The sequence below is a fragment of the Homarus americanus genome, unplaced genomic scaffold (assembly GCF_018991925.1).
Source record: "Homarus americanus isolate GMGI-L3 unplaced genomic scaffold, GMGI_Hamer_2.0 scaffold4896, whole genome shotgun sequence".
In the NCBI taxonomy this organism is placed as follows: Eukaryota; Metazoa; Arthropoda; class Malacostraca; order Decapoda; family Nephropidae; genus Homarus; species Homarus americanus.
The window spans coordinates 1,638,665-1,651,492 of NW_024749657.1; the positions used below are offsets into that span (position 1 = coordinate 1,638,665).

A 12,828-nucleotide genomic window follows, 5' to 3' on the forward strand; every position below is an offset into this window, starting at 1 on the left:
CCTTAACTAAGTATGATTATTTATTGTAACAACCCTGGGTAATGGTTTTAAGATAAGATAGTTTTTGTTTATTTAACTGTGGCTTTAAACCTTTGTCAATGATCCCCGTGTAAACAACTTAAAATAAAAGAACGAGAGATAGAGTGAATGTTGTTTGCCTGTGTGTGTGTGTGTGTTGGGGTGGAGGGGGTGTGTGCCGCCTTGATAATGCAGGGTTGCCAACCGAGAGTGTCACTTTGGTCGCAGCACGTAAGACAGCAACTACGTTTTAAGAGTATTCTTCCAAGAACTTTTCGTTAACAGAAAATATTGCAAGTGTTCTGTATTTAGTGAAACCCATACATATTAACGTTGAAATTAGACAGTGCGCTGGTCAGTTCATTTTGAAAATTTTCATACAAAAAATAGAATTATTATTTTCCTGGAGGGAACCAACACGATCAGTCCCGCTGCGCCTCAGGTACGTGAAGCTTTAATTATTGTACTTGACATGTTATAAATTAGCCTAGCTGGGAATTCCCTGCCGGGCTAATTTATAAGCATCTTTACGAAGTCTGTTAGACACTTTTATATAGGGGAGTGGGGGGGTACGTGACGTCATGTATATGCCATCGTTAGGTCGCCAGCCACTGTCATAACTCCTTCATCCTATGCGCCTCTTTATAATGCAAATATGCACCGTATATTTTTGTTTTTTGTAAGTCATAATACCAACATAAGTGTTAATGGAATCCTTATAGACAATACATGGGAAAAGGGCGGCAAGAAAGTTAGTTGTTTTATACTGACAACTTGAACTTGACAGGTGTATAAATGTTAAAGAGAAAACTTCCAGGACTATTAAATTGTCGTGGTATTTGTTCCTATCGTTTATTTGTGCAGGTTTGTTGCATAATAAAGACAGAGTTAGGGATCCTCTAACGATCCCTCAGTTAGTTTGTTATTTAAAAGTCACGCCCTCACCCTGACCCTTAATAATAATGGAACATTGAGATCTAATGTAGAAGTGAGGGAAGGAGGTAGGGCACCCTAAGGCGTTTCCTAAGTTCAAATAATCTTTATAACAATCGTTGTAGTGGAAGCATACCAGAAAGCAGCCTCCAGACTGCCCTGCCGAGAATTCTAGGCTAAATAACCACTTCGTACAAATTACTCTCAGAGGTGTAGTAAGCTGCCAACATTATATGGACCATTAATTGTCCCTGGTATTATTTCTTTTATCACTCGCCCTCACAAAGTTTGAGTAAATTTGCTCGTCTAGTTTTTTATGCTAAAAATTAATTAAGCGTCTTGAAACATTTAAATTTATTGTGTGTATCTTAGTGCGTGTGTCCTCAGTACCCTGGCCTAACCGTGGGTGCATGACGATGACTCACACAACTCACACACACCACAATAGTCAGACGAGCCAAGGTGAATTAGCCTTTACCAAATGCGGTTGTGGGTTGTGGTTACCCGCATGCGGTTATGTGTACATTCTAAAGCCTATGACTCACCCCCTGCTACTACTTCTACTACTACTATTTTTTTTTAAATTAAACGTGGCCTCCATCCTCCCCTAATAGCCACACCTTCGCCACCATTTTATTACCTTAAAATTAAATATCCTAATACAAAAGTAGCTACCCTAGCTGTGTTGAGTTAGTTGAGCAGCAGATCTATGCAGCATTCAGTGACTTTTGCCTCATAGTCAATATATGCGACCGTTCCCCTGAGGCAAAGCAATACAGACCTAAACAGATAGGACAGGCGACAACACAACCAGCTTGCATGGTAGCCTCTAGGCTGCTGTTTCTGTTAAGATAACATCTCGGCCAATCTTGCCTAGAATCATCTTGCACTTGATCCCATCCGCCAGAGGTTGTGAACACCAGAGGAGAGAAGCTGCTTTGATCCACATTCTGAATTCTCTTAGTTTACGCCCTGTTCTTGTCATTCTCGTTCCTCTTGGGTGCAGCCTCGAGAGCTGTAGGTTACGGTAACATGCAGCTAGGGGGACGAAAATCCTGATATCAAAGAAGGCTCGCTGTCCGTGTCCAGAATGCTCGAGCACTGACATCCACACAGGCTTCGTTGGATGTGTTGGAAGCCCTGTGATGAAGGTTCTCACCGTCCATTGGAAGGAGGGTTGGTTCCACCTTGACGTCATGGCAGGTTTCCTTCAACATATTTGTTGTGAGATTCCTTAGTTTGTCATGCCTCATGCATTGGGGGGGGGGGGCAAACCTTCCAATGATCAACCACTTAGAGCAATGGCATCTGTAAATTCTTGTTTATTAAGGTTGAAGCCTTTTGCCCTTATTGGTAACGTTGTTGGCCCGTTCGAGGCGCCCACCTCCTGCGCTATAGCTACTTTTTTCAAGTTTTCTGACAGTTGCATCATTAGTTGTACTGCCGTTCTGTCGTAATGGGCCGTCGAATCTTGTTTAATTCGTTGGTATCCACCTGACTTGCTGCATTCTGAGGTATTATGTGCTCAGTGAGGGCTGCTGTGAGCTTGACACAGTTGAGATGTTCTGTGGCGGCAACCTCCACTGTATTAGTCAATCCTGTTCCTCCCATGAGTCTCGGTGATTGACCTCTTCTAATACTGCTACGGTACTACAACAACAAAGTAGCAAGAAAACTTACCGTAAAAGAATGATGATGATTATAAGGATAATGATGACAATAAAGATGAAAATGAATAATGATGATGATGAAAATAATGATGATAATGATTGTACAGTGCATTGAAAATTATACCGATTATTTTTAACTTCGTTTTCGTATATACATTCGATCTTACTACCACTGGCAATGAGAGAGATGAAATGAACCATCTTGGCGACGCCTTCATTCCTCCTTAAGTATGCATGACTCAGCCCCCCCCCCGCCCCCGTCCACTTCAACAAAAGCGTGTTTCATCATCACCCGAAATATTACAAAATCCTTCACCTTTACTGACTTACATCACCGGTCCAAACTTGTGCCCACTATAGTGATGTCCTAACCTAACCTAACGTAACCTAACCTATCCTCACCTATTCACAACGTATACTCAGCAAGACGCGGAACATAGACTGTATAACGAGACACACACTATAAGGCTAGGTGGGTATACTAGAGGGGATGATTTCACCTCCCAGTGAATCCTTAAGCAGCGTTGAGACTGTGAGAACGAATAAATAAATAGAGATGAAGTCATATCCTTCAACAAGTAAGTCAAGGGTGTAAGTGTGTGATCTAAGTCGACCGTGTTGCATGCAGGCAGCGGTTGCTCTATCTCGCGAGTTTAGTGGTGGTGTGTGTGTGTGTGGTGAACGGAGTAACGCGGACGCTCTCTGCCTTGGGAACTACAAGAACAGCCAATACATCCTCAACCCGTAGTCTGGTGAGTGAGACAGCCCCTCGTGTACAGTATCTACCTTCACCTGCTGTCACAATAATGTCACTTTTTCTTCACATACTTCTGATGAGATGTTTATTTAAGGGTCAGGATGTAACAGATGGAGTTGGTCGATGAAGAGTTAAAGAGAGGTGACCAGAGAGGCTGTACTGTACATCTCTGAGAAGTGGCAGCAGGCCAGTCATGGGGTAGGGGTGCTGTCCCTCCTGGTGGTACTAGTGTACTAGAGGAGTGTGTTTCTTACTTGCATATATTAATACACCCACAAACACACCCTCTACAACACCTATATATACCAACGCAGGTGTGAATAACTCAACCTCTATAATTATATACAGAACTAAACAAACATTGTATTTGAATTATTTTGCAATATTCTCTTCCATACTGATCACTGGAGGTTCACCCTTTGTGATCCCGATCTGTAATCCTTTTTGTGGTTCAGCTTACAGGATTAATATTGGGTGCACAATAAAGTAGCTGCTGTACGTGACAAAATTTAAAATTAACCCACTACAAACCCACTATCAACCCACACCTGTCCACCAACATCCACTATCAACCCACACCTGTCCACCAACATCCACTACCAACCCACACCTATCCACCAACATCCACCAACACCCACTACCAACCCACACCTGTCCACCAACATCCACTACCAACCCACACCTGTCCACCAACACCATACGGGCTTACTGTATAATAAATATTCTCTACAGTCGTGTCGGAGTGCGCCAGGTGTGTGTGTGTGTGTGTGTGTACAGTGAGTGGTTGACTGCCAACAAGGCCAGGAAACGTTGCAGCTGTACCACTAACTCCCTTTGGCCGTTTAGACTTATCATAGAGACTTAAATTTACGTTCATCCTATAGTTTTAATATAAATTCTGACCTATATTACTAAATCTTAATCACCTCTTTCAATACTTCCATCAGCAATGAATGCAAAGATTGCTTAATTTAGCAATACATGACAACTGCAGCAGCACACTCTTCCCCCCAACTCTTCCCGTAACCACCTCAATCCACAGTCCACAGTTACCACTTGCCAAAATAAATTATCCCCTATCTCTACCGACTGCACACATGTTCCGATTCAGTCTGGATTCACAGTTCTCGGTGAGCGGGTGACTAAGCACGTTGAGAATGCCTCCCAACTAATTTCTCACTACCGCATCCCAGGTTCAAATCCCCTGGTCAGATGTGAGAAAGGTTTTATCCTGTATGACACGACCAAACACCGCCAGTTTCCTCCAGGTACTCCAGTTTTCTCCCGTACTAACACTGGACAGATAAAAGTCATAACAAAGAAACAAACAACAAACTTGAACGACTAGTAAGCTGATAAGTGGTGGTTGTGACGATATCTAACTGGACGATACCCTATTAGACGATACCCAACTGGACGATACCGAAACATGTTGTTAGTTGTCGTTCCCTTCTGCTCACTACTTCTCTCCGCTACTGCTTATTATTATTATCATTATTATTTTTTATTATAGTGGGGGGTGTAGTAGTTAACGTACTATTAATCAGATTTATACTTTTTTACCTTAAGGCATTCACTCAGTTTATAGAGAAATGGTTAAACACTTTCTGTCATCTTACATGTATTTCAGAATATATTAAATCAGAGTTCAATCTTGTATTCCTTATTCACGATATTCTTCCTAACGGGTTAAAGTTTATAGATCAATATATCGAAGAGAGAGAATTAACCTGTGCTACCTGTATATAACATCTTTCAAGTGAATATCGTATCACCTCTGGGAACCCTTTTGGTGGCTTAAGCGTTTGTCAGTTTTGTTAACACTGTCTTTGAAACAGAGGGAGGAGTCGATGAGGACAAGGACTGACGTGCTGACCCACATTGTTTTCTCAGAAGAGATTATAAGAAATAAACTGTCAAAACTACAGATTCACAAGAGTCCTGACCCTGATATGGTACATCCCAGTGTTAAGAGAGCTGCGCACCGAGCGTCCGGAGCCTCTTAAGATCTTGTTCTGCAAATGCGTGGATGAGCAAAAGGTCCCTGATAACTGGAAAATGGCTTATGTGAGTCCTATATTCAAGAAGGGCGATCGTCACCCCATGAATAACTATAGACCCGTGAGCCTGACCAGCATAGTGTGTAAAGTACTTGAAAGTATCATAAGAGATGCCATGATGGAACATCTACTACGAAACAACCTTGTAAAAGATTGCCAAACGGTTTTATGCCGGACGCTCCTGCTTAACACAATTACTCACGGTACTGGATATCTGGACTCAAATTCTTGAACAGGGTGGTAATATCTTTAATATGTACTTAGATTTTGCCAAGGTTTTCGACAGTGTACCCCATGAAAGGCTGAAAATTAAATTGGAAGGATACGGGATTCGGGGAAATATCCTAGCGTGGATCGGAGACTTTCTACTTTTACATTTTTTTTCACTTTTATCCTCTTCGCCACTAATCGGCTCGTTAGCCGCTTGAGCGATCGGTCACGTCTCTGTTACGCACTGTTGGCAAGTACTGGGCATGCACCGGCTCCTGAATGTATCTAAACCTGCTCCAGTGTTGGTCAAGTCTGGTCTTGAAAGAGCTCACACTCGGTGCCGTCACAACACTCTCTGGTAGATTGTTCCAAGAGTTCACAATTCTCACTTCGAAAAAGTTTGCCTTCACAGTTTTCTGGACTTGTGGCTTCTTGTGCCCATACATCTGACTACGTTAAATTGTTTTATTTAATTCAACAAGTATTGTACAGTCACACAAAAACTATCTATACAATTTTTTTTTTTTAATATGACAACCTGCCCCTCCTGTACATACGTATTTATCCCAGGTAACACATCCTTAACTAATATAATCCTAAGCTGATTATTTACCGAAGTAAATCCCACCACCTGCGGATTTCGTTTTACTAATCTGTTTGGTCAAGATACATTTGGTTAAGTTAGATCTGGGTATGTCAGGGTAGGTCAGAGTAAGTGAAGACAAATAAGGTACATTATATTAGTTCTTGATAGGTTTGGTTAGGTCAAGTCAGGATAGATTAGATGAAGTTAGGTCAAGATGGATTACGTTAGGTTAGGTTAGGTCAGGATCAGATGAAATAAATTAAATTTTCTCATAAAACCAAGTCGGCATTTGTGTTTGTGATGATATTAATATGAGTATTTACGACGACCATTTTCCTCCACAGATAACACAAACACTCTTCACGCCTGAATTATTTTTCACGTGTTATCAAACGTTTTATCAGTTTGTGAAGGAAATGAGATTGTATTTTTATCGTGGAGTTATGTCGTGTTTGTCCGAGAATAAACCTACATGACACCCGTGGGACTACTTCCGTTGTGTGGGTGTTGATCCACTTTCCGTCATCGATCATATCCTTCCTCCAGGCACTGTATTCTGACGCCACATGTAAAACGGGGTTATTTGTCATATTTTGGCGACATAATGAGGGTAAGACGTTCGGGTGAAAGAGGAAACGTCTTTAAATAAGTTGGTGTTAGGTTGATTTACTTTTTGTTATGTATTAAAATGTACCTAATATTCTGTATATCGTTAAATATTATTGTTTTTGTATTTAAGAGAGTGTGTCTATTTTTAGTGATATATTAAAAGGTGCAGTTGTGGACAAAAAGAATTGGAAAGGCAGGGAAAGCGGTCGGTTGATTGGTTGTTTTGTTTTGCTGGCCGTCAACATCACAGATCATTACGGCTGTAGTCTTGTTGTTCTTAAGTTCTCGTTCTCTTCCTTTTGTTCTTCTTCTTCTTTGGGACGGTCCACATTTTATCTTGTTGCTAAAAGAAAAATATTGGTCTTCTTGTTTTATCACTTCCTTGTTTTCTTCGTCTTCATGTTTCTTCTGTTCTTCTACTCCTTTGTCCTCTTGTTTCTTCTGTTCTTCTACTCCTTTGTTGTCTTGTTTCTTCTGTTCTTCTTCCTCTTGTTTCTTAACTTTAAGGATAGCTTTCCTAAGGCTCAGTTTTTTATCATATCGTAGCATGGCTATCCTACACTCCTCCCCCCACTTTGAACACTCCCGGTCGGAGGAGTGTAGGCCGTCACAAGCTGCACTTTTCTTTGTCTTGCTGGGACATGGATGGTTTCCCATCCCAGTCTTACTTCTTTGGGTAGGATCTTGAGGTAGCCGACCAGGGCCGCTATACTGGTCAGCTTCTTGATAACATGGAGCTGGTTACCGAGTAGTTCGGTTAGGTCGTCTTGTTCTAGATGTTCACTTTCGTCGTGGGAGATCACCCCCATCACCAGATAGTCCTCTTCATGGACTTCAATTATAATTCAGACGTCGTTAATGAAGTCGATATCCGCCACTTGCCTGGCCTGTCCCCATTCGGAGGTGATCGTGAGGCCACCGGTCTGTGGACGACCTTCGTGACCCCATTTATCCCTGAGGAGTCAAATAACTTCTTCAGGACAAAGAGGTTAGTTTCTTGGGGGGTGCGGGGGGGGGGTGCCTTTGGACCGGTAAAGCTGTACCACCCTGGTTTGTTCCCACGGCAGGGTCATGGCCACGTGAAACCTCGGGGGCAGAAGCGCAAGTTTCGGCTTGCTTCCAGTCGTTTTTCAAGTGCGGAAGGCGGGAGGTGGTGTATGGGAGGGTAAGGGTAGGAGACCGGCATCGTAGCATAGAGGTGGCGGTTAAAAGTGTGCGATTTTTTGTCCACAACCACATTACTTTTTTATTTTTAGTTTTAGTTTTATGAGAGACAGTTTACACTCCCTCCTTCCCTCCCTTCCTGCCGAGGTCATTGTGGTGTGTTTTAATTCATCAAGTAGTTACTGTAGTTCAGCTTTGAGGATAATCTACAGCTGAGGTGAAAAACAGATTATTTTCTACCATTTGAGGTGTATATTTTTAATGCACCAGGATACAGGGCCATAGCGTTTCGAAGCAGCACTTCCCAAGCGGGGATAACCAGTATACAATGACTCACACCCCTCAAAACACATGACGTAACTAAAGGAAATGACATACTTTGGTGAATTAAATGAAGCAAGTCGTTCTTTTACGTAACTGTTCTGAGTAATATAATTAGTATGTTCTACATATATATGTATACGGGTCACAGTTGTCCAGCTCAAGTTTCCCTGCGGACAGTATAGTGTGAACGTGTGGTTGTACTGGACAGTATAGTGTGAACGTGTGGTTGTACTGGACAGTATAGTGTGTACGTGTGGTTGTACTGGACAGTATAGTGTGAACATGTGGCTGAACTGGCCGTGAGAAGAGAAATAAAGATAATATAGGACTTACCTTAGTTATTGATGACAAGAACCAACGCCTTATGAAACATAACGACTCGCCACAATGGGTGAGCGGAACTGCGGTGGTGGTGGTGGTAATGATGGTAAGTCAAATAATAACACCGACTTTTATAATACTTTATTCATTTATCGCTTACTAATAACCCGTATTATTTATAAACTATATTTAGACAGATATAGTTAATTAAATCCAATAGTATTTAAATAACATCAGCGGAACTTAATATGATATTAATTTATTTTATAAGTCTGACTGCTTAATATGGTTTAGATTAAGTTAAACTACAATAGATTAGGTTACGTTACGTTACTTTGTTATGTTAGGTTACGTTACGTTACATTGTTAGGTTTAGATTATGTTACTTTATGTAGTTAGGCTACGTTACATTAAATTATGTTAAATTACGTTTATGTTACGTTAGATCCAGTTAGGTCAATTTAGATAAGGTTAGGTTAATTGTTAAATGACAAAAACATGCTTAAGAAGGGTTGACTCTACCACAAATGACAATGGTCCTACATTTTACTCATAGTTGGCACCACAGCTGTGCTCTAAACCTTAATTAAGCTGTTAACCCAATGTAGTGTCATTCTGTTTAGATTATTACACTGGAACCTCCATCTACTTGGTCTGGTCTATTTGATGGAGGGCCACTGTATTTTGATTGTTTAAATTAACTATTGAGACATTTTAGGAGTACAAGGTTGCAGGATATATCTTAAGTGTCTGTGCAGGTATACACACACACACACACACACAGTACCTTTGAACCCCACAAATGAAGATTTATTATTCATTTTTATATGATTCCAGTACTGAGTTAATAAATAATTTATATCACAGTGGGAGGAGTTATTGTGAGTTATACTATACGTGAGTCACTTTCTTTAGCGACTTACTGACGGCTAGTTAGCGATATAGCGGTCATCACAGACAGGACCTTATAACCGCCACCAGCAGTCTCGTATACCGTACAAATATCTCTTACACACTTTAATTCTACATTGGTCGTATTATAGAGGCTATTCACGTTGCTCTGGTACAGTGCATTTACATGGGCGGGCAGGCCTCACCTCCACAACACCTGTTACACTGCACTGAAGCGGCTTCTACGAGCAACCATAGCGTTTGTTTACATGTGACGTCACTACCTGAGGAATACTGCTCCGGGAGAGGGAGGGTGGTGGAGGTAGGACGAGGGTGGTGGAGGTAGGAGGAGGGTGGTGGGGGGGGGAGGGTGGTGCGGGAAGGAGGGAGTAGTTGAGGAAGGAGGGGGGAGGTGGAGGTAGGAGAGGGTGGTGGAGGTAGGAGGAGGGTGGTGGGGGGGGGAGGGTGGTGCGGGAAGGAGGGAGTAGTTGAGGAAGGAGGGGGGAGGTGGTGGTAGGAGAAGGGTAGTGGAGGTAGGAGGAATGTGTTGAGAGGGTGAAGGAAGGTGGAGGGGACAAGATAGTGGTCGATGGGGTAATATTATTGATTACAGGTTATAACTGGAAGGTTTGTCTACTCGCTGATGGGTTGTTTCACTCATCTGGTTCACTGATGTAGAGGGCCTTGTCACCTCAGTTACAAGATAATTAAAGCTTTTGGTGTAAAATGACCTGAATTATGATAATATTTCATCCTCTCGCATATTAAAGGAAATTCACCACATTCTTTGTTCAATATTAATACTTAAAGAATTATAACTTTTCCACCTGAGGTAACGTTGTTTATCCAGATGAATGTTTCTGGAAAGTCACTAATCTTTCAGAAAGTCTGGTCCTGCTACAGCCTAGCATATTGTAATCTCTGGCGCCAATCTCCCTCACTAGTACACCGTCAACGCATCGTAGCGCGGTGCGGGAGAAACCAACCAAGTTTCAGGGTAGAGAACAAGCACGGTCACCTTGTGTAAGTTGACTTAGAGAACGACAAGCAGTAGCGTACGTGTTGTCTTGCCGAGGACTTCCACTCACCTGACACTTGCCAGAGTCCTACACAGAATATTTCCTATAGAAAATGGTAACAGAAAATGAGAGCATTTGTTTCCCATAAGATGGAGAATGGTGACAGTAATTCAAAGAAAACTGACATTGACTGATCAGTGTCCTTTAATTCATCTTATATCAATTAGTCTTCTAACTGGGATAAGAAAACACGCTAGGTCAGAGTACAATATTAGTGTATATTTAACGTCATAATGGGGAAAACTTCGACGCACAAGTTTTGAGAAATTTGGGCCACGATTTAGTGCGACCACCCTACAGGGGGAAACCTGACCATTCCTGGAGTACACGCAACACCCTGGAGTACACACAACACCCTGGAGTACACACAACACCCTCGAGTACACACAACACCAAGTTCTCATTTGTTAATTTTGGTCATTGAAAGTAAATCCAAAAAGTCTTTAAGAGTTTAACGAAAGGGTTTCTGAGAGATCAAACGAAGAGTAGGCATCCCAGCTTATTTCACCCCATGAATAAACACCCTGACGCTAACCAAACCTAAAATTAATTGGCTGAGCACTACATGAAAAAAATATGTATTGAACAAATAATTGACCTTTGTCCTCATAAAATCGTTTAAAAACAAAAAACAATATGAACCAAAAACTTACCCAGGCGTCTTACACGAGGTTTAGATTAGTCTGCCCAGAAGGGAAGAAACGATACTCATTTGTTATTTTGATCCCAAGTGTAACGATGGGGGTTTAATAATAATAATAGTATGTAATTAAGCAGAGTAAGATAAACACAGTGACTTTAAGTAATTTAAAAGAGAGGAATATCCCATTAGTCTTCCTCCCTCAGTAGGAACGTAATTATCAACAAAAAGGGTTTAGGAGGGAAATAGGAAGGAACTGGTTCACAAATAGAGTGATGGACGAGTGGAACAAGCTTAACAACTTTGTAGTAAGTGCTGGAACGCTGGAAAGTTTTAAAAGGAGGCTAGATAGATTCATGGATGATAGAGAGTGGTAGTAACTCTCGACAGGAGCTGCCATGCACAGGCCAACCGGCCTATTGCAGACTCCTTATTTTCTTACTTTCTAATGTAGCTTTGCTTGACATTCCAAGGAGACGACAACTTCCTCCTTCGAGAACTTTCTAGAAGCTTGACTCATAGATCTCTCTGGTGGCGAGTGCACGAATTACTATATACGGGCGTGGCACAGCCAAGCCCTTAGTCAGTCTTGGACTGGACCCCTTTGAGTAAAGATCTACACTTGGAACCTCATTACGACTTGCCTAACACAAGAGCCTGCCTCAGTACTAGCGTGACTCACAACACTACCATCATTAACTACCATTACCAACTACCATCATTATTCTCCCTCTCCCATAAGCAATAACCTCACTAACCTAAATACAGTACATACCTCCGTGCCAGCCAGTGTCGTCACCCTTACAAAAAAAAAAAAACATTCCCCACCAATTTTAGATATGTTATCTATGTGATAGCATTATCTTGAACCCACAACAACAGTTAACAATTGCATTTGAATTAACCCATATTGATTCATAAACTTTCTTATAACATGTGACAATCACGTGTTGGGGTTGACCCTAAACTTGACAGTGCGATTCGTGGAGCACAACACTCAGTTGACCACCGACACCGACCTGATAACGAGATCTGAGATAGTCGAGTCCACGACAATTTAAATAATGAGTTACTTAATGCACAAAGGCAGAACATACCATACAAAAAACTCAGATCAGACAACAATGACCCTAAATGGATAAATAATTATTTAAAGAACATCATTGGCCAAAGGAAGGCTATAGGTAGAAGGATAAATCATGGCGAAATTTACCTCCAGGATTATTATTAGATATTGGCGAGTAGGGTTAAAACCGAGATAAGGAAAGCCAAGAGGAATAATGAGGTAAGGATAGCAAGGGAGGCGAAGACAAACCCCAAAGGATTCTACCAAATGTATCAAACTAAAACATGAGAAAAGATTGGACCAATACTGTCAGATACCGGCGAGCTCACTGACAACGACGGAGAAATGAGCAATAATTTGAATAAATATTTTTCAACAGTTTTCACCACCGAAAATGTAAACATGATACCCGAGGCACCGACTCTATTCAGAGATAGTGAAGAAAACAAATTAAGTGAGATAGTAGTGACTAGTAGCGAGGTTAGTAAGCAAATAGACAA

The 12,828-nt window shown here is 41.5% G+C and overlaps 1 protein-coding gene across 3 annotated transcripts in view; it reads left to right on the top strand.

Annotated features, from left to right (window-relative positions):
• Positions 1-228: 228 nt before the first annotated feature.
• LOC121853550 (death-associated inhibitor of apoptosis 2-like) overlaps positions 229-12,828 on the top strand; it is a 39,311-nt gene continuing 26,711 nt past the window's right edge. Inside the window, exon 1 of one of the 3 annotated variants that reach the window (XM_042347759.1) lies at positions 229-460. The gene's annotated coding sequence lies outside the window, so the exon portion shown is untranslated. Of the gene's footprint in view, positions 461-3,241; positions 3,374-4,516; positions 4,647-12,828 lie in introns of those variants that run through there. The other 2 variants (XM_042347760.1, XM_042347763.1) reach the window with 2 other exon arrangements.